The following is a 21,784-nucleotide window of genomic DNA, read 5'->3' as shown; positions in this document are numbered from 1 at the left end:
GCGTGGAGTGTTGCTTACTTGGACACCTTTCCCGCAGGGGCCTAGAGGGTGCTTTTGGCGAGGATGTATGTGAATATCAGGACAAGGTTGGAAGGCTGCCTGCCATATCCCATCCTGCTTCCTCCCAATTTTCTCCAGTCTGAGCTCCTCTCCTGGAAGAAGGAAGAAGTTTAATACTAGAAATCAAACCAGTCTTGAAATTGGGAGATGGCAGTTCAAGTCATGACTCAACTATTTTTAACTTTGTTGCTTGGGCAAGTCAGATGATTTCTGAGTCTGTTTCCTCCTCCATAAAATGAGGATGCTGAGGATGATCCAGAAAGTTCTTTCTGGCTCTACAAGCTATGACTTTAGGAGGAAGAGGTAGAACTATGCTCTTCTGCCCCTGTTAAGGGGATAGACTTTCAATAGGACCCTTTGCCATCACCATCTTCTTTTTTTTTTAATTAATTAATTTTATTTTTGGCTGCATTGGGTCTTTGTTGCTGCGCGAGGGCTTTCTCTAGTTGCGGCGAGCAGGGACTACTCTTCGTTGCGGTGCACGGGCTTCTCATTGCGGTGGCTTCTCTTGTTGCGGAGCACAGGCTCTAGGTGCACAAGTTTCAGTAGCTGTGGTTCGTGGGTTCTAGAGCTCAGGCTCAGTAGTTGTGGTGCACGGGCTTAGTTGCTCTGCGGCATGTGGGATCTTCCCGGACCAGGGCTTGAACCCGTGTCTCCTGCATTGGCAGGTGGATTCTTAACCACTGTGCCACCAGGGAAGCCCACCATCTTTCAGCAAGTGTATCTATCAGACAGCGTTGTCTGCAGCCAAAGTATTGGAATTCAGCCAAGCATGGAGATTTTAATGGTATATTTAGTCACTAGTATCTCTACACTAAAGTTGTTATATTATTCATGTAGTTATCACTATTATTTCAATTTAGTGGTTAAGAGCTCATATTGCGGAGTCAGAGAGATCTAAGTCTGAATGCCAGCTCTGCCCCATAGTAGCTGTGTGACTTTGATAAAGTTATTTACCACTTATACACAAGAAGCCACAGATTCCTCACCTGTACTGTGGGGATGATGATAACACTTACCTTACAAATAGATTATTGTTAAAATAAAGTAGATAATATACACCAAAAACTACTTAAATGCCTTGCCTGTAAGATATACATTACCTAGTAATAACAATCATTATGGACCACTTTTGTGCACTATCTCAGGTAATTTTCACAACTATTTAATATACTTAATATCAAAATATCAAAAACCCCTCCCCCACTCCCACCTTCTTCAAAGACATTGAAGTTACAACTGAGAAACTTAAGGTCACATAACTATATGAATTGTCAAAGCTGAGATGCCAGACCAGCTCTGCCAGACTCAGAAGCCCATGTCTTGATCCTGTCTCCTGGAAGAGTCAGCTCAGTCCACTGCTAGCTTAGTGCTTATCAAGCCCTGCTGACGGCCCCCAGCTGGCCTTCTTTAGATCATATAAGGAGACACCAGCCCCCTGATACTCCAATCTGTCCCATGTCTTTTCCTTCTGAAGGGCTTACAACAAGAGGGGTGGATTGAAAAGTTTGCTTCTTTTCTAATTACCACTTACGATTATCACTGAGCTCTCTGACCATTCTATTTCAGTCAACATTAACTGTGATTAGATATTTGAGAATTGAGTTGTATCTAAATCAGGGTAGCAATAATGGTAAATTCAACTAAGAACTGAAGATGACGGAAGGTCTGGTGAATCACACATAACAAATGACATCAACCTTATGTATAGTATTCAGTCATACAAACCAATTGGATCACCTGGCAATCCAATTTTTAAATTATTAATCATTTTGTGTTTAGATGAGAATTATATATTCAACATTTATAGGAATTAAGATCAATTACTTGCACTTTTTTAAAGATAACAGCTTAACTGAGGTATAATTCAGCTACATATTCACCTTGGGACAACTTTAAGACTTTTTTCCCTAGCCTTGTTTCCTCCTTAAAAGGTCCATACTATTCAAGAAATACAAGTTTTAAAGCCAACAATTATTAAGTTAGATTTTTTTTTTGTTTCCAACAAAAGGTTTCACATATTTATTACTGAGCTACACAGTGAGCAGTGGTGAGGAAAGATCAGGAAAAGAGGAGAGAGCCATTCCATTTCTCCCGTCAAACACAGGCAGCTGTTCCAGACACTAGTGATGTTCTGATACGGTAAGAATTGACCTTGATAGCGTAAATGTGTGCCACTTCATATGTGAGGCTCCTTATAGACCCAGCTTGGTTCTTCTGCAATGCCTTCTCTTGGAGTTGTACCTGATTTTATTACCAGTTTTCATTGGAATCCACTGGAGAATGGGACGATTCTGCTTTTGTTTCTTGGCCAGGAATCGCTTGATCCTGAAGTCTTGTGGGAAGACACGGCGAAGAGCAAATTCAACCGCACATAGGATGGCGGACAAGAGAAAAGAGCTTAAGTTAGATTTTAATGCACTTTAGTCACTTTTCTTTGATGAAAAGAGAAATAAAAATGTTCCTGTTGCTTCTCATTGGCAAAAATCCAATTTGCTGTTATTGCTATATGTTGGGACGGTTCAGCCAATTTCCAAAGAAATGAGTCAAGTCACCAACACGCAACTTTACGTCACACTACCTTGGAATTCGGCGGCGCAAACAATAGTGAACTATTCCTGCATAAAACCCCACTAACAAGGACTAAATGGAAAAGCAGATGGCTTGAAACAAGGAATAGGTTTTCTTTTAATAAGCACATTCTACGGTTAAGCTAGACAAGGTGTGGGGAAGGGCTTCCCTCCCTGGCCCTGCTCGGGCGCGCGTGCTCGCCCGTCCCTCCCTCCCCGCGGTCACCGCGCCAGGTGAGCGGACCTCGGCCGCGTGGAGGCCGCCGCCCGACCGCAGGGACAAGGGCAGGGCCGGCGGCCGAGGGCCGAGGACATCTTCCTTTCCGCGTCGGCCCGGCCGCCGAGGCGGGGAGGCTGCAAAGGCAGAGGCAGCACCGGACAAGCGGCCGGGCCAGTGGGCGCGGGCGGGGCGCGCCGGGCGGGCAGATGCCAGGACTCCGACTCGAGCTGGGGACCGGCCCCCCGGCCCCGCGGCGCCTCCGGCCCCGCCCCGCACGCCCCCACCCCCGCCCCCACCGGCCCACCCCCCCGCGCAGACGCCCGCCGGCGCCGCGGGCCGAGTGGTGGGCGCGGAGCGGCCGGCTCGGCTCCTCGGCTGCGGCTCCAGCTCAAGCCGGCGCCCGGCGCGCCCCTCCTGGAGGAGGAGGAGGAGGAGGAAGGAGGCGGGAGGAGGAGTTGCGGGAAGGAGGGCCGAGCGCGGCAGTCGTGCCGGCGCTGGGCGAGGAAGCGGAGCGGGCGGCCGCCGGGTGAGCGTCTGCGGAGCCGAGTTGGAGGCTGGGTCCGGGCTCGGCTTCCCGCCCCCTCTCCTCGGCGGCCCGGGGAACCGGCCGCGGAGGTGCCCCTTCTCCTCCGGCCGGCGGGGCGGCTCCGGCGCGGAGGGGGTTGGGGAGGCCTCCCGGCGGGGAGCGGCGAGGGTCCCGGCGGCGTGAGGCCCTGCGCGCCTCCGTGGGTCCGCGGGCGGGGGCCGGGCCGGCGGGGAGCGGCGTCCGGGAAGCCGGTCTGGGGAGGGCTGAGGCCTGCTTCCGCCGCGCGCCGGCCGGACCCCTCGGCCTCTCGTCCGCCGCGCGCGCCGGGCCCGGGCCGCCGCCTTTGTTGCCCGCAGTCCGCCGGGGAGAGGCCGGGGCTCGTCAAGGCCTGGGGCGGCGGCGCGGGGCCTGCGCGCTCCGCAGCCCCTCGGCCGCGCTCGGACCCCCGGGCTGTAGGCCGGCGGCCGCAGGGCGGGCTGGGGGCCGTAGGCCGCGCCCGTGCCATACCCCGGGGGGTCGCGTCTGGCCGAGACCCTGGTCTGTTCCGCGCGTGGAGGCGCCGCCGGACCCTCACGGGCTCGCGCGGGCGTGGGGACTAGAGATGTCAAGCCGCCCCCGAGACGGGCCTTGATTTTCAATTTGCTTCAGGTGTTGACAACTTCAGGTACACCTTTGTGGTTCATTCTGGGTCAGAACTACTGACATTTCTCGGGGGCAGGTCCTGGCGCAGAACTTGGAATGTGTGCGGTCGCCTGTAGGCCACCTTAACATTTAGTCGGAATGTGGAATTTTGGGTTGCCATCCGTACTTTTTGGAATTCAGGGCCAGGTGGGAATATGTGGCGGAGCTCAGGCTTCCGGTAATGAAATATATAATGTTGAATTCAGTTCAGCAGATGTTTCGTGAACGTCTACCCCGGAAAAGGCGATATGCCGCTTTACTGGGTATGAGGACGGAGAACGTAGTTATCACAATTATAATGTGAATGGTTTCCGAATGTGTTCTTCGTGGACCATGTTCCTTGGAATAAAGATATATGTGTATTCAAGCAAAAGTAAACTGCTATCTACTTCAAGATGAAATGTCTGAGGTTTTCTCAACCATAGTAGGTGTACATTTATCCTGACTTTTTTTGTTAACCTAACAAATATCACAACATAAAATCTACTTAGCTTACTTGAATGAATGAATCTTAAGTGGACTGTTTAGTGCTGTGGGGAATCAGTTTTGTTTAGAAACATGAACGGCGGTTGTTTATCACGTTTCACAGAGGAAACCCGAAAACATAGCCTGTGATCCGTTCCCCACGCTTTCTTATTTATTTCTCAGTGCCGCATCAGGTAGCATGGATGTGGTAAGTTTCGGAAGCCATTCCAGAATATACAGCACAGAAGATGTGGCCTCAACCCTCTGGTTCCGACATTGTCCCTAATGTTTTCTTTTTGCCTTGGGGGAAGCTGGCCCACTGACCTTGGGCTTAACTAGGACACTTAGAAGAACTCACCTGTGAGTTGGCAAGTGCTTTCCGCTGGTCTGGGTACAATCACCCAGATTATTCACCTGAACCTTTACCCTTTTTAGAGCTCCCTTTCATCTCTTTTGAAACATTTTTTCCTTTTTTTTTTTTATGATCTTTAAATACCTCCTGAATTGATGAGAAGTACATGGCACTGCCCCTTTCCCTTCTTTTAGTGGGAAGATGGGCAGGCCTTAAACACGGCGTCTGCAGGACCCAGGGGCACACTCTTGGTGTCACCTGGCACCCTCCCCATAGCACCTTGCAGGGAGTGGCAGAGAAAGGGTTTGGGTGCCACTGACCTGGGCTGCAGCCAACCTGGGCTGTGCCATCACCTGGGAGGGAAACTCAGCTGTACTGAATGGATTCCTACTCATCTCATGGTCCCGAGTGCGCCTTTAAAAAAAAAAAAAAAAAAATTATTTATTTATCTATTTGGTTTCACCGGGGCTTAGTTGCAGCAGGCGGGCTCCTTAGTGGCAACATGCGAACTCTTAGTTGTGGCATGCATGTGGGATCTAGTTCCCTGACCAGGGATTGCACCCGGGCCCCCAGCACTGAGAGCACAGAGCCTTAACCATTGTGCAACCAGGGAAGTCCCTGAGTGCTCCTTTAATGGCCCTCTTCTTAGGGAACAGAAGAAAGCATCTTCTTAAGCCTGTCTTGTTGGGTAATGTCACTCTTCAGAGAAAACTCTGGTAGTTTTCTCCATTGTGGTCAGTTTTCAGGAAACTTTTGTGTTACTAACATTATCTTTTATTTTGCTCATGGAAGTGCCTGTGTGATCTTATTTAAAAGTCATAACATACTCCAGAAAAGGGAACTGTTACGCCCATTTCTGAATTTGTGGCAGTTACTGTTATCACTAGCTTAAAAATACACAGTCATGCAAAATGGATCGGTGCACACACACATACACATACAAATATACTGAAGTATGAGGTCAAATACCCCACGTTATTTATAATCCCGAATAACTAATGAGTGTGTATGCATCTATTTTGATACTTAATAAGGGTAGGTAGGTAAATGACCTAGAGTTAAAAAGATCACCTTTTGCTGTTTTCTGCTTGTTGCATTTTATGGGAAATGAAGATTGTCTATTTCAGTTCTCTGTCCTCATCCCTGACCTCTTCCACTTTTGGAAATGACACATCTGTGGCGCCTGGGTAATTTTGTAAAATTATTGTTTTTGCAAGGGAGAAATTTATAATATTAGTATGTGTCATAAAAAGGGGAAACTTTCTTGTATGACGAGTTTGATTGAAAGAGTTGTCCAGGTAGAGAGAGAGAGAAACAGCAGTGGGACTTGTTTTAAAGTGTATTGAGAGTGAAATTGTCATTAATATTTTTACGGTTAATTTATTATGCTGTACCACACGTTGGTTTAGCTAGTAAGAGGGAAGGCTTTTGGACTGAGGGCACATTTTACCTTAAACCAACTTCAGAGTCATCGTTGGTGATTCATACAAACATTAAGTTTTACTTTGTTGTGACGTTTGTTTTGGGTGACCGTTGGTCTTGTTAATGTTTGAAGAATAGACAGACTTAGATAAAGTCATTTAAGACTTCCATTCTCCCTTTGCACACAGAGGACGTTTTAGAGGTGTTAGGTCTTTAGGGAAGAGTGTACGTTACTAGCTTTGTGACCTTGAACCCATTATATAACCCCTTTGAGTCTTACTCCTCAAGTGGGGCTAAGGTGGGGATGATCTGTCTTGTCAGAGTTACTGTGAATACATGTATATTTTGTTTAAAGTAAAATCCAAACTCTTTACCATGGACCACAAGACTTCTGCCTGGTTCTTCAGCGCATTTTGAACAGCCCTCTCTCCGCCTTAGCACAAAGGTGTGGTCTAGCCTTTCTGTTCCTCAACATTCCAGGCTGGGTCTGGCTTCCTCCCCTTTGACAGTTTTCCTAGACTGCTCTTCAGTGGCTCCCCCTGTGGTTGGTTCATTCTCAGGGTCACCCTCTCAGGGAAGCCTTCCCTGACCACCCCTTCCTTCCAGCTCCTTCCGTAATCCCATTTTATCAATTCGTCTGTTTCTGATACAATGTTCATTACTAAGTTCCTTGTGGGGGCTGTGGGCTGTGGTCTTTCTCCTTTGTCTCCCTCACACATGGCATGGAGCCTGGCCACTGAGTGGGGACGTGGTATACAGAAAGCACTTGTAGCTTTTACATGTTTGTCTGCATGTTAAAGGCAGAGGTGTGCTGGCTGGATCTTAGACATCCGTTGGGTTTTTTGTGTTTTTTTATTTATCCCTGGCTGAGTTGATCTGCTCAACTGAATAAATCATAGCACTGATAAGGCCAACGTTCTTGACACTACATGGCCCCAAATCCCCACACAGGGAGAGCTACATCTTCTTGTAGAACTGCGGTGTGTGTCTGAATTCACTCACATGCCCCACTGGCTGGTCGTGAAGATGCACAGGCCTCTTGTCGCTTCTGGAAGCACAGTTAACTGGAGTGTGAGGAGAGTAACGGCCCCAGAGCACATTTCCCTTGATGCTGCCTTACAGAGCTTAGCAAGGTAAAGCTTCAGTTGTCTGGAACCTCGGGCATCCTCAGAATTAAGCAGGAAGGAAGAACTCGTTAGGAATTAGACAAGCCAGAGACCTGGGTGACTGACCGCAGCTGGTGAAGGCAGTCTCTCATAGGGTTGCAGATCGAAGTTTGAATTTCAACACCGTGATTTTATAGGGTAGGTTTTTAAAATAAAACCAAAGTCTTATTTGTCTTATCTGTAAAATAATCATGGTGCCTTCCTCAACATTGGTGTAATAATTGAGATAACGCATGTAAGTGTATGAGTTCAGTGCCTGGCATATAACAGGTGCTAACAGTAATAATTAGTTTAAAACATACTGTGATTAGTTAAAAGGAGTATTCTGGTTGATCAGCAATATCTGCGTAAGACTTGGTTTTTCTTGTTGAGGAAGCCCCGTGTGGGGAAGTGGTGTGAGACCAAAGAGACGAGAAAAATGGAAGTAAAAGAGGAAGGAGAATGGGAGTCTACAGAAGTATTACTGGTGCAGCTGCTAGAATTGTGAGGGTTACACATGGGTGCAGTATAAGCAGCGGTGGGTTGACTGGCTCTGGGTCACTGCGGTCAGTTGGTGGGAAACCTAGAACAGAAAGGTACTGCATGTGGCCACCTGCAAGGCCCTGGGCGCTTGTTCTCCTACTGATTGTTTTAATATTGTCTTATCACTCTCAACAGCCATCACACTGAAATTTTTTCTTAAAATTATTAAAAGGGCATCACACTTGGAGACTATGTTTGGGGAGCGGTGGCTATCCCATTGTCCTTGGGAGCCGACTCTTGAGTAGTAGAGAAGAAGGAAAGAAGAAAACACCACATCTCTCTGAAGGCCTGGGAGACGAAGTTTCCTGAGCATCAGTAAACCCTGCAAGCATCACTATGCCGTCCTGAAATCTTCCAGCAGGTAAATTTGATCATGTGAAGAGGCGTCTGTCTATATACAGCATGAGATTAATGTACACACTTGTGTTTAAAGTGTCTCTTTTAAGAAGGCAGAGGAATATATGGCTCTTACTAGATAAAATTTCTATCAAAAACAATTTTAAGACTTTAATGTTACTCTTTAGAACTATTTAGAAAAGATGTGTTCAGCATGTGCTCTAGATCACCTATTATTCGGTGCTGCTTGCTGTCGTACTAACAGTGATAGACATTATTCTGGCCACACCAGTGACACTGGGTGGTGTTAGCAACAGGGTTAACACACTTTTAAAGTAAGATGAATTCTTACTGGTAGACTTGTTATTTCGTATGATTTTCCTTTTGTTTTGATGTTTATAATAATGAAGGTGTTTGTTATTAAACCTGAGTTTGGGTTTTAAAGGAAATATCATCATCCCTCTAACAATAGTCATTTTTGTCTGTTGACATTGCTTTTAAAGTAAAAAATATATATATATTTAGGGAATAACATTATTACCAAATACCACTGACTGTCAGAATATGTAAGCACGTACCAAACATAGAATTGTATTAGGATTTAGTGGTTTTGTACATTGGCAGAATTACTGCCTTTTAGAATTAGAAGGAACCTTCTGATAACCTCATCCTTATGCAGATGATGAGGAAATTGAGACTAAGAGTGGTTACGTAATTTGCCCGAGTCACAAACCACATTGCTGACAGATTTTAGAATGCAACTCTTTTCTTGCTGTTGCTGCAAGATGTTTTCATTTACTTCTGGTAGCCAGGAAATTTGGATTTCTGTCTTCATGGAGGATGTCACAGTTGAGCTGACTCTTGGAGGGTGTTTGGGAAGATCTGTAGAGGGCAAGGACAGTATCCCAAACAGGCTGAGCAGTACGAACTATACCGTCAACCTAGAGATTCTTTTCTCTCCTCTCCTAAGTAGGGTCACCTGTTTTCGATTTCTTGGTTTACTTCTTTGATGTGATGGAGCTTAACCTCCTAGTAGCTTCCTAGTAAGGTGATGGGGTGTGTGTGCGTGTGTGTTTGAGACCTTGCATGTCAGAAAATGTCTGTGTTCTAAATATTTGCTTTATAGCCTGACTGTATAGAATTCTAGGTTACTGTTTTAGTCAGCATAGAATGGGTTATGCTGCAATGGCAGACTAACTCTGAAATCTCAGTGCGTAAATAAATGCTTATTGCTTGGTTTCACCCAGTCTGCTGTGGGCCTGGCGCTCCTCTGGCATCTTCCTGCAGTTCCCCGTCATCACCCCATGGCTCCAGGTTGCCACAGCAGGTGCAAAAGAGAGCTGACAGGTCACAAGCTGGCGTAAATATTTGGCCCAGAAGTGACGCATGTCACTTGTGCTCACAACCCATTGGCCAGAACCAGTCACGTGGCCCTGCAGGGGTGCAGGGAAACGTGCGTGTGCTCAGGAGGGTTGCTGACTGTAAACGTGTGCCTCATCGGAAGCAGACTTTCTCCTGGAATTTCGGAGACATTGCTCCACTAACTTCCAGCTTTCAGTGTTATCACTGTGTCAGTTGCCATCTCTTTCCCAGTCATTTGTATGTAAATTTTTTCTCTTTCTGGAAGCTTACAGTATCTTTCTGCTATTGTCTAAATTTTAAAGTTTCACCACGATGTGCCTGATTATTAGTTTTTCTTCTTTGGGTGGACTGAGCACTCCATGGATTCTTCAGTGTGTATACTTGTGTTCTTCAGTTCAGGGGAAAATTTTAAATTTTCTTCTGTAATGCTTTCCCCTTCATTTTCTTTCTTTTCCTGACCAAAGCTCTTTTTTTTGTTGGATGTTGGACCTCCTGGATTGATATATTAATTTTTTTTAGCCTCTTCTCAAATATTTAAGTCGGTTAATTTTCTGGTTCTTTTTTGGGGGGAGAATTTTTTCAGTTTTACTTACGTTGAATTTTTATTTTGGTTTATAGGAGTTTTTGTTTTCTAATTGTTCTACCCCCACTTTTTAATAAATAGAATCTGACTCTTGTTTCAGATTTGCGATAGTTTTTCTTACGCTTGTTTCTGTTGCCTTCCCTTCCAATAGGCTTAGATTTCAGCTTTCGCTCATTTGTTTAAGCCAGTTAATTCTGTTGTCATCTGTTTTCCAGTTTTCATTGTCCTTGTGTTTTTGTGTGCGTGTGTGTGGAGATAAAAAAGTATCTGTTTCATTAGAAGCTCATTCAAAGTTTTTTTCTTTTTAATAGTTTTTGTTTGTTTTGCTAGGATCAGTGAATATTAAAGTCTTTTACTTTGGGGGAAACCCAAATCTAATTTTTCTTTAAATAAAGGTTTTCAGTGTGTTTTCAGTTAGTGCTGTCATGAAGCCACACCTATGTTACTGAACTTTGTGCAACTTAATTTATGAAATGCCTGCTGATCTATGGTGGGTAACATGAATTATTTTTAAGTTGGATCATTTTAAAAGTGTCAAGAGATCCCCTGTTAGGCAGCCTATAATAAGTGATTACTTTTGATAATTAAGTTATCATTTTACAGTGTGTATAACCTTTTCCATTTTTTAAGATTTTTATATTTGCTTAATAGGACTGTATCATTCGTTTGAATAATTATTGCTCTGCAGGATGCCCTTTATCGCTAATGATCAGTGAATGTGGTTTACATTCACTCTTAATATACATTTAATAAATCTTTTGTGGATTACTTTTTGTACCCCAAATCTGCTCTTCTTTATTAGGTATACTTATATAAAATGAGGAAAAGGTTGTTATAACTAAAATCTCTTATTCTCTAATGCAGATTGAATGAAAAACTCTTACATATTCTATGCAAAAGCACTTGAACACATAATTGACACATTTCATTTTAAATTGGAGCTTTGTGTTAAGACCTAAAGGCTGAAAGCGCTCAAAGCAATCGTTTTACTTTTCAATTATTTTTATGTGCATGTTGCCATTAGGAGTTAAAAATTTTTGCTTTAGTAGTTCATTATATTTAAGAGACTTTATGTATGAACAAATTTTGAAGAAAGAAAAGTAGAGAAGGAACTCCATCATTATACTATTTCGTACAGCACCCCTGTCCCAGAATAAAAATAAACAGCAAACGGATATTTGGGCCCTACTTAATTGTCAACAGTTTGTCAAAAAATTCTCAAAGGAACTTACCTACTTCATAGTTTAACCAATAGTTTAATACTTTCTTACAGGCAGTGGAAGTGGTGAGACTAGGGATTTACTATGTTTTTAGCTAAAACATTGGTAAGTTCCTGGAAAGGTGTAAAAATGTATACATTTTAAAAATTAGCATGTATATACATAAAGACAGTAATGAATTGGTAATAGGTGTGCTACTTTTTAAATACAACATGTTAAAATCTGAATCAAAAAATTGAGAGTGTTTATTTCATTAATCAAATCTTATAAGCCAGCTCCATTAACAGTTTAAATGATTGAATTTATGAACATTTGTTTTATATTCAATTTAATAGCAATGTGTTGAACACAGTTACAGGAAAAGATACTTAGAAGTGCTCACAAAACTTCTCTACAGGTAAAATTTCTAAGTCTCTGAGTATTTTTGTTTTCATTGAATCAGATAATTTTAGAGCTTGATGTGTTTTAGAGATCAGCCTCTTTATTTTATGTGGGGAATCTGAGACTCACTCAGTGTCACATAGCAAACTTAGTGCTACATTGTATTTTTGTATATAGCTCACAAAGTGGGATTTGAATCACTTGAAATTTTATTAGGCCTAGAGTCTGTCATACAGAGTGAAGTAAGTCAGGAAGAGAAAAACAGATACCGTATTGCTAACACATATATATGGAATCTAAAAAAAAAAAAAGTGGTTTTGATGAACCTAGGGGCAGAACAGGAATAAAGACGCAGATGTAGAAAGTGGACTTGAGGACACGGGGAGGGGGAAGGGTAAGCTGACACGAAGTGAGAGAGTAGTACTGACATATATACACTACAAATGTAAAATAGACAGCTAGTGGGAAGCAGCCGCATAGCACAGGGAGATCAGCTCGGTGCTTTGTGACCACCTGGAGGGGTGGGATAGGGAGGGTGGGAGGGAGACGCAAGAGGGAGGAGATATGGGGATGTATGTATATGTATAGCTGATTCACTTTGTTATAAAGCAGAAACTAACACACCATTGTAAAGCAATTATACTCCAATAAAGATGTTAAAAATAGAACATTTATTAGAGCTTTTGCTATAATTATAAATTCATTCTTAATTTTAAATTATGTGGCAACTTTAAGTCTACTTTTCTTAATTTGATTATGTTTAAATGTCTCTGTCTACCTTTGTAGCCATGCAAATATTCATATTGCTTTTTTTAAAAATAAATTTATTTTAAATTTATTTTTGGCTGTGTTGGGTCTGTTGCTGCACGTGGGCTTTCTCTAGTTGTGGTGGCTTCTCTTGTTGCGGAGCATGGGCTCTAGGCACGCAGACTTCAGTAGTTTTGGCAAGTGGGCTCAGTAGTTGTGGCTCATGGGCTCTAGAGCGCAGGCTCAGTAGTTGTGGCGCACGGGCTTAGTTGCTCCATGGCATGTGGGATCTTCCCGGACCAGGGATCGAACCCGTGTCCCCTGAATTGGCAGGCGGATGCTTAACCACTGTGCCACCAGGGAAGTCCCCATATTGCTTTTTAAAATAAAGCTTATTGTGTGAAGATCCAGAGGATCTAAAAGAAGTGAAAGCAATTCTATTACATTTACTACATTTCAGTTATTTAGTGAGGAGTTGGAGATTTTACCCTTACCCTCCTTGCAAGCTATCAAGTTAGCCAGAAACAGTTTCATGGTTGCTGCCAGAAGACATGAGACTCCTGGGTCAGAGATACAGGACTTTGTTACTCAGGGTAGTGACAGGCATCTGGTGCCAGTTCCCTGAGCACCAGTGCAGTGTTGAGAGAAGACTGGGGTGGGGGCGGGGACAGAGGGGAAAGCAGGAAACTAATTAGGAGGCCGTTGCAGTGATGCAGGCAAGGTAGGACAGCAGCTTGGTCCAGTGTGGAGACTGGACCCCAAAGTGATTGGATTTTGCCTATATTTTGAACATAGGAATTGAGATTTTGTGACCTGTTGCAGCGGTCCCCAGCCTTTTTGGCACCAGGGACCGGCTTCATGGAAGGCAGTTTTTCCACGGATGCGGGGCTGAGGCTGGCGGTGTGGGAGGTGTTATGGTTCAGGCGGTGACGCGGGTGATGATGATGGGCAGTGGCAGATGAAGCTTCGCTCACTCGCCCACCGCTTACCTCCTGCTGTGTGGCCCGGTTCCTAAGAGGCTGAGGACCGGTATCAGTCCGAGGCCCAGGGGTTGGGAACCCCTGAGCTATTGGATGTGGAGTGAGAGAAAGAAAAGCCATGGGTGATTCTGAAGGTTTTGATCTGAGCAGTTGGAAGAATGGAGTAACCATAAATGAAAGTGGGAAAAACTGCAGGTAGAGCAGGTTTGGGGGTGGGATGGGAAAAATCCAGAGTTTAGTTTTGAACATGCTATAAGTCTCAGATATCTATAAGATAGCGCAGAAGCAAAGTCAAGAGGGGAGTTGACTATAACTGGGCTAAATAAAGAGATAAAAGTTTGGGGGTGGATGACGCATCATTATTCCACGCATGAGAATGAATGACATTGCTGAGGGACGTGAGTGTAGATAGAGAAGAAAAGACCAGGGTCTGAGCGCAGGGTGCCCCAACATGAAGAGATTAGAGGCTGAGCATCTGAGGAGCATCTGAGGAGCTGTATCAGATGCTGCTGGTAGAGTGTGTAAGGTCAGGACTGAGAGCCCGTGCCGGATTTGCAATGGAGACGTTATGAGTGACCTTGGCAAAAGCAGTTTCTGTGTAATGGTGGTGTCGTAGGTCTCTGGCTTGGGTTTAAGAGAAAATGGGAGAAAGGGAATTGCAGGTCTCAAGTATGCATGATTTTCCCAAGGCGTTTTGCTGCAGGGGGGATTGAAGAGGTAGAACCATAGATTGTGGGGAAAGTGGGGTCAGGGCAAGTTTATTTGTATCTATGAGAAGTGACATTTTTAGGAGTGATCCAGTAGAGGGAAATTTTTGGAAGGGGAAGGAGACCAAGCACACCAGTGGAGGGGGCCCTGTAGAAAGGGATGGATATGGGTTGATGTGGTGTCGGAGTCTGCAGTTTTCTTCTGAAGTTCTTAGTTTTCTCTGTGAAATAGGACACTGGGCCATCTGCTGAGCTTGAAGATGGGGGAGTAGGTGTTGGAGGTATGAGGAAAGATGTGACATGGTCGGCAAGGAAAGTGAGAGGTGAATGGACCAGGGGAATGTGGTTTGATTTCCAGGCGGCATTAAGGCTCCATCTGAGGTTCATGGTGATGACTACAAAGTGAGACCAGCCAGAGTGGTCACGTGTTTCTCCAGCCATGTTCCCTATAAGGGTGCAGGAGTGGCACAGGGAGAGTCAGATTTAACGGGTGTTGTGGTTTTGCCAGGGGAGTTTTTCAGAGTGAGAATGGGGGAAGGGAATTGAGGTATGAGCTGTGGAATGACGGTGATTAATCATGGGATATAAGCTGAAGTAGGCAGGGAAGAGGGTCATTGAAGAGCTGGTGGGGTTATTACTCTTAGCATTTAAACTTTGAATATTTCATACACCAAATAAAAAGTGACGTCAGATTTGCAAAAAGTTATTTTAAGTGGGCTGAGGAGGAGGGGGCTTTCTAGTTTGTAATAAAACAAAAATAATGCAATATTCTTAACTATTGATTTACTTTTCTGTTTGGTAGTCATGCCATGTACAAAAGCCAAGAAAAGACCTTGCATTCTGCTCTGACCTGATGGATCTACTCAGCCATTCCCTTTTAAAAAGTACCTTAAGAACAAACAAATTTACAGACTTTATTCTTATAAAAACACTCCATGTTTATTATAGAATATTTTGAAAATAAGGTATTGAAAATAATATTTACAAAGTCTTCTATGATCCAGTTGACAGTTATGCTGTATTTCTTTCTGGTCTGATTTTCCTCCCTATTCTTTCTACATAATCGAGGCCACACTTTACATAAGATTTTGTTTCCTGTGTTTTTGCACTTAACAAATGAACAATATGAACTTTTCCCCCTTGTTATTTTTAACTGTATAAATATCAATTTTAGTGGTTCCCTAAAGTTCCATTGTGTAGATGTGTAAGAATTTTGTTTACGGTTCTCATATGTTGGAAATTAGAATGTTTCTGGTTTTTTAAATTTAAATTTATTTTTCACCACATAATAATGCAGGGGACATTGTTATGTTTTGTTTTCATATTCAAGATTTATAAAACTAGCATTATCGGGTCAAAGTATGAATGTTTTTAAGCGTTGCATATAGCCAAGTGATTTTTTTACAACTATATTAAGACATTTTTAAGTAGGGAACATCATCATTTAGAAAAATCTTTGCTGATTTGACTTGTGAAAAATCACTACTATTTTAATTTGCATTTCTTTGATGCTTATGAGGGTCAGTATTTTTCTGTTAATGTGTTGAGCCAATTGGTTATCCCTGTGGAAAAATGCAAATTAATCCCTACCTCACACATAAGTCAGTACTAACCAAGTATTAACCAAGGACTTACATGTGAAAGGCAGAACTTTTAATACTTTTTTATAGGAAATAACAGGAGATACATGCTTTCATTGTTGGAAGAATTTCTTAAGACAGTAGAATCGGCCTACAATGAGGGAAGACTTACAAATTCGACTAAAATACAGTGAGAAACTTAAGTTCTCCAAGACACCACAAAAAGAATAAAACGTCAATACACAAGTACTATACAGCTATAGAAAAAAGGAAGTAGGTGATCTGTATAAACTGATACGGAGTGATTCCTAGGGGTCTGAAATTACCTGCCTTTCCATAAATCTTTGTTTTCTGTATATCTAGTCAAGCATTTTAATCATTCTTCCCTGTAATAAGGAAAAAAGAAAAGAGTTTAAAAGCCAACTCATTTTACGTTGCCACCAGTGATGTAGGAGGGTTCCAGTTTCTCTACACTCTTGCTAAGGCTGGGTCTTGTCCTTCTAGTGGGTGGGTGGTGGTGTCTCATTGTGGTTTCCTTTTACATCGTCCTCACGACCAGTAGTGTTAAGCACCTTTTCACGTGCGTACTGGCCATTTGTATGTCTTTGGTAAAAGGTCTTATTTAAGTCTTTTGCCCATTTTAAAACAGGTTATTTGTCTTTCATTCAGTCTTAAACAGTTGTTTATATATTTGTTCTGGGTACAAGTCCTTTATCAGATATATGGTATGCAAATATTTCCTCCCAGTCTGTGGCCTTTCTTTCCTCTTACTGATGCATTTTGCAACACAAAAGTCTATAATTTTAATGAAGTCCCAGTGTTCGCTGGTTTTTGTGAATAAGCTTCTCAGTTGTATGCTGTTAGTTTATCTCCAAAATGCTGAAATGGTTGCTTTTGACAGTTTGGCCCAGCTTTATAGTTACTTTTTACAGAGAGGATTTATTAGCTTCCCTTTCCATCATGCCAGAAGTGGATCCCCTTTGGTATATACTTTTTAATTCCTATTTTCAGGTGAGAAAACTGAGGCATGGATGCCCAAGATCATTGGGCGGTGGTGGCTGTGATTTGAACTCGGGCAGGATGGCTGCAGAGTCTCTGCTCAGAACCACAAGGCTCTGTCCTCCCAGGCTCCATATTGTGTTAACACAGTCAGATAAAGTGACACGTGACAGCTCTTGTGTCTATTGCTTGGCAACTTCCTTTGTGACTTTGGGCCAATTGTTAAACATTCTAAGGTTTCGTTTACTCTTCTATAAAATGGAGGTAAAGATAGGACCTTCCAAACAGAGTTCTTGTGAGGATTCAAGGAGATTAGTGTGCGTTCTAGTGCATAGTAACCTCCTAGTGGGTGGTGCTTGTGGTGGTGTTAGTAGCCGTAGTGACAGGACACCTCCCCTCTTCCTCCTGGTGTGAGTTAGGTCTCTTCGAATGATGGTCGCATCCTAACGTGTTCCTTTTACAACCCTTCTGCAAATGCTTGCTTACTTAAATTCTCTACTAGAATCTAAGGGCCTGGAGGGTAAGGAGTTTATCTTTCATCCCTGTGTTTTCACTGTGGTTTGCAGCTATCTCCTTATACTGTTCCAGGAAGTGCAGTGTTTTATCAGCGTCAAGACAAGTACGTGAGCTGGAGTGATAAATACTGTAGGAGAGGGAGGCAAAGAGGTGGGCATAGTTAAGGAAACATACAGAAATTGTAGTGAATGATGAGAACCACTTGTATGGAGTGAACTCACTGGTACCGAGGTGGTTTGATGTCAGGGATTTGGCTGGATCAAGTGTTCATTCCTGGTCTTCGTAGGGATCAGAGCTGCTGGGAGAGTCTGGGTTGTGAATAGGAAGCAAAAGACTGAAAGAAGAGAGTGCGGTATATGGAATGAGACAAGGCAAGGTGCAAAGGGGAAGATGGATCAGGAGATAAGAAGCTGGGGAGAACTGGGAACAGTTTTAGCAGGTTTAGAGAGATGGATGATTAAGGAAAGCTGTTGAGACCTTACCTTTGACCCTGAGGGCATCAGAGTCCTGCTTTTCATGACACCAGGTGGCTGAAACACACGGACACACATTCCTTTACACAGGCTGCAGATTTTCTTTTGTAAGGGGAGAGGGTGGTCATTGTTCTGTAGTAAAGTGAAACCTGCTCCATTGCCACAGGAAGATCTACTGTAGAAAATGTATGTCTTGCATGTAGGGCTTCCTGATCCCATTTCCTGTTCACTAGAAGTGTAATCACTGATACTCGGATATTCTTTGAGACGTTTACTATACATATTTAGGCATATAAATAAATACACTAATGGGATCATATTTGCATTTTATTTTGTAACTTGCCTTTTTCCAACAATATATCTTAGACCCCTTTCTCTATATAATATTCTGTCGTATTGATGGATTATAATTTATTAAACTAGTCCACTGATTTTTGATGTGTATTTTTATTGTTGCTCCCTGATATTTAGATTAATTCCACATTTTTACCAAAATGAATTATGCAGCAAAAGTCTTGTGTAGTGATTAAGAGGACTCGTTCTGTAGAATCAGTTCTGTGATCTTAGGCAAGTGCTGTGATCTCTGCCTCAGCGTCCCCATTTATGCAATGGGAATGTTACTATTGTTACGACTGCCTTTAGCTGCAAGCACCTGTATAGCTTACTGTGTGGTCAGCATTTTTTAAGGACATCACATTTACGAACACATTTAAATCTCACAACTAACTTGCATGATTGATACTGTTATTTCTAAGATAACACACCGATAAAAGGTGGACCTGGGGATGTACGTGAACTCGTGCATTCTGGTTTCAGAGGAGTGCTGCCCACTGTGTTATACTTCTTGTGCCTAGTACCGAACTCGCTGGGTTATCAGGATTAAACGAGACGCACTGTATTCCAAAGGCTTAACCCAAGGCCTGGCACATATTAGGCCAATATGCGGCCTCTATTTACCAATAGTAGGCCATTACTAGGTAAATGATCAAGTAATATTAGTTTTCATTTTTTTAATTCTGTAGCGAACATTGTTTTCCGTATGTTCCTGTTTTCGGCATGAATAGGGATCCAAAAGACAAATTCCTAATAGCATAATTATTGGTTAAAGCACATGTGAATTTTAAGATTTTAATTTTAAGATTTTGATTTTGATATTTTCAAATAGTCCTCCACAAGTTGTACCCATTTGCACTTCAACGATTAGTCATCAGTGCTAGTTTCCCATACCTTTGCCAACGTTGTTAGTTTTTTCAAACTCATTGGTGAAAGATATTATCTTGTTTTGCTTTGAATTTCCTTTTTAGTGAATTTTTAAGGTTGATATACAGTTTATGTACAGTGAAACACCCTTTATAGTGTACAGTCTGTTGAGTTTATACAAATGCATTCTGTCATGTGACCACCATCACAATCTCATTGTAGAACAGTTCGCATCACGCCCAAATTCCTTTAATTTCTTTGTGGTGAACACAAAGAAATTGTGAGTTGAGAATCTTCTAGGGTGTTGACTGGCCACTTGAATTCATTTTCTCCCTCTCCTGCTTGCCTGATTTCTCTCTTACTTGTTTGCTTGTCTTCTTTTCTTCTATCGTTCTTTTTGTGTGAACTGTTCCTTTGTATATTTTGCCCGTTTGCTTATAGGATTGTGTGCCTTTCTCTTACTGATTGCTAAGAGCATGATCTATGTGACAGAAATTAATCCTTGGTCATATGTGTTGGCCAGTTTGCTTTTTGGCTTGATGCCATTTTTTGGCTATCCAGAGATTTATACATTTTGCATTGTTACATCTGTCGATCTTTTTCTTTATGGAGTCAAGATTTTATGTTGTGCATAGAAAGTCTTTCTTGCAGTGCAAGTTTTTTAAGAGTTTCCTTCAACTTTTATTTATTTATTTATTTTGTTTACATATTTGATCCTTCTGGAATTTATTTTTACGTAAGAAATAAAGTCAGAATCTTGCTTTCCCCACCACTCCCGAATGGTTTTCCAACCTACTCTCATCGTCTCTTTAATAACCCACCTTTCCTCCGGTAGTTCCACCTGTTGTAGTTACAGAGCCTTTCCTATGTGTCTGGTCTGTTTCTTGACTTCCTGGTCCTTGTCCCTCCAGGTTTAAGCACTCACAGTGTGTTCTGACATCCAGTGCAGCTCATCCTCCTTCATTTGTCCTTTAGGATTTTCCTTACTCTTTTCATTGTTTATATGTCAGAGTTAACTTCAATATCATTTTGTCAGGTTTCTGGCAAAGACATCAGTGATGTTTTTATGGGATCTTGAATTAATATTTTGACAGAATTGAATTGTTTTATTGAAGAACAAGATAAGTCTTTCTATATATTTAGATCTCTTATGATCCTCTGAGGAGTTTTAGAGTTTTTCATGAAGTTCTGGACATTTAAAAAATTAATTTCATCTTTTTAAAAATTGTTATAAGTAGAATCTAATCTTTTATTGTATTTTCTTACCAGCTTTTAAAAAATATAGAATTACTAGTGATTTTTACATATACATTTTGTAAGTAGTTAACTGAGTTTTCTTCTTTCCCCCCAATAGTTCCTCAGCTGCATCTGTTGTATTTCCAGATACTCATTCAATCATGTCACTTGTAAATAATGACAATTTGTCTCCTCCTTTCCAATGTTTATACTTATTTCTTACTCTTGTCTAATTAATTGGCTAATATGTTAAAAATAATGCTAAATAAAGTATTGATAATTGGCATCCTTGTTGCCGGCTTTCAGCATTTCTTCATTATTTATTATGGCTCATAATTTTGTTATATGTATCGTGTTAAATGTCCCATCTATTTCAATTTTACAAAGACTATTTTTGGGGGAAGTCAGAAATTGATGTTATTTTTTCAGATCTTTTTTGTTCTTTATAGCTATGCTCATATGATTTTGCTTCTTTGATCTATGATAAATTATACTAATAAATTTACAAATATACAGCCATGCCATCCATCCTGGGATGTACCTTATCTAGCTGAATTGTTTCCCCCCACTACTCTGAATGTTTGCTGCTGTTTAAGATCTCAGTTTCGGTGTTCGTAAGTGAGATTTTGGTGTTTTGGTTTTTTAGAATTTGTTGTCTCTGTCCAGTTTCGGTATCAATGTTCTTTTGACTTCAAAAATAAATTTGGGAGCCTTTTTTTTTTTCCTCGCTATGCCCTGAAGTAGTTTAGTGAGTATTGGACATATATCTATAGTGACTTGTCACTTTTTCTCCCCAAGGGAAGAGAGGGCCACAGTAGTTCTTGGATAACTGTCTCAGTTTCTTTGACAACTGTCAGCCTCTTTTGGATTCCTCCCTCTTCTGATATAAATTTTGGTAATATATATTTGCCATAAAATTATCCATTTCATCTGAGTTTCAGGTTAATTTTCATAGCATTTCAAAGTACTCTTAACATATTTTGATTTCTCATAGATCCATAGTTATTGCTCTTTCCATTTCTAATTTTGTGTAACACATTTTCCCTTTTTTCTTGATTATGACAGCCAGTTGTTGTTAGCTTATGCCTTTTTTCATTCTTTTCTATTAGAGGATTTTTTTCCCAAAATAATTAGGATTGGTATTTATCAGTTAATGGAAAAACTGCACTGAAGGGCTTCCCTGGTGGCTCAGTGGTTGAGAGTCCTTCTGCCGATGCAGGGGACACGGGTTCGTGCCCCGGTCTGGGAAGATCCCACGTGCCGCGGAGCGGCTGGGCCCGTGAGCCATGGCCGCTGAGCCTGCGCGTCCGGAGCCTGTGCACCGCAACGGGAGAGGCCACAACAGTGAGAGGCCTGCGTACTGCAAAAAAAACCAAAACAAAACAAAAAAAACTGCACTGAAACATACACTCATGTATTTTTAAACATTTTATTTTAAATTAAAAGAAGTAAATATGCACTGTCATTCATTTCCAAGTGT

At 42.2% G+C, this 21,784-nt stretch overlaps 1 protein-coding gene across 1 annotated transcript in view; it reads left to right on the top strand.

Annotated features, from left to right (window-relative positions):
• The first annotated feature begins 3,332 nt into the window (after window positions 1-3,332).
• The window catches only part of SOCS6 (suppressor of cytokine signaling 6), a 30,548-nt gene continuing 12,096 nt past the window's right edge, over window positions 3,333-21,784 (top strand). Inside the window, exon 1 of the mRNA XM_065890131.1 lies at window positions 3,333-3,376. The gene's annotated coding sequence lies outside the window, so the exon portion shown is untranslated. The remainder of the gene's footprint in view (window positions 3,377-21,784) is intronic.

Source organism: Phocoena phocoena, chromosome 13 (genome assembly GCF_963924675.1).
Source record: "Phocoena phocoena chromosome 13, mPhoPho1.1, whole genome shotgun sequence".
Classification (NCBI taxonomy): Eukaryota; Metazoa; Chordata; class Mammalia; order Artiodactyla; family Phocoenidae; genus Phocoena; species Phocoena phocoena.
This window is presented reverse-complemented; position numbering and strand designations above follow the sequence as displayed.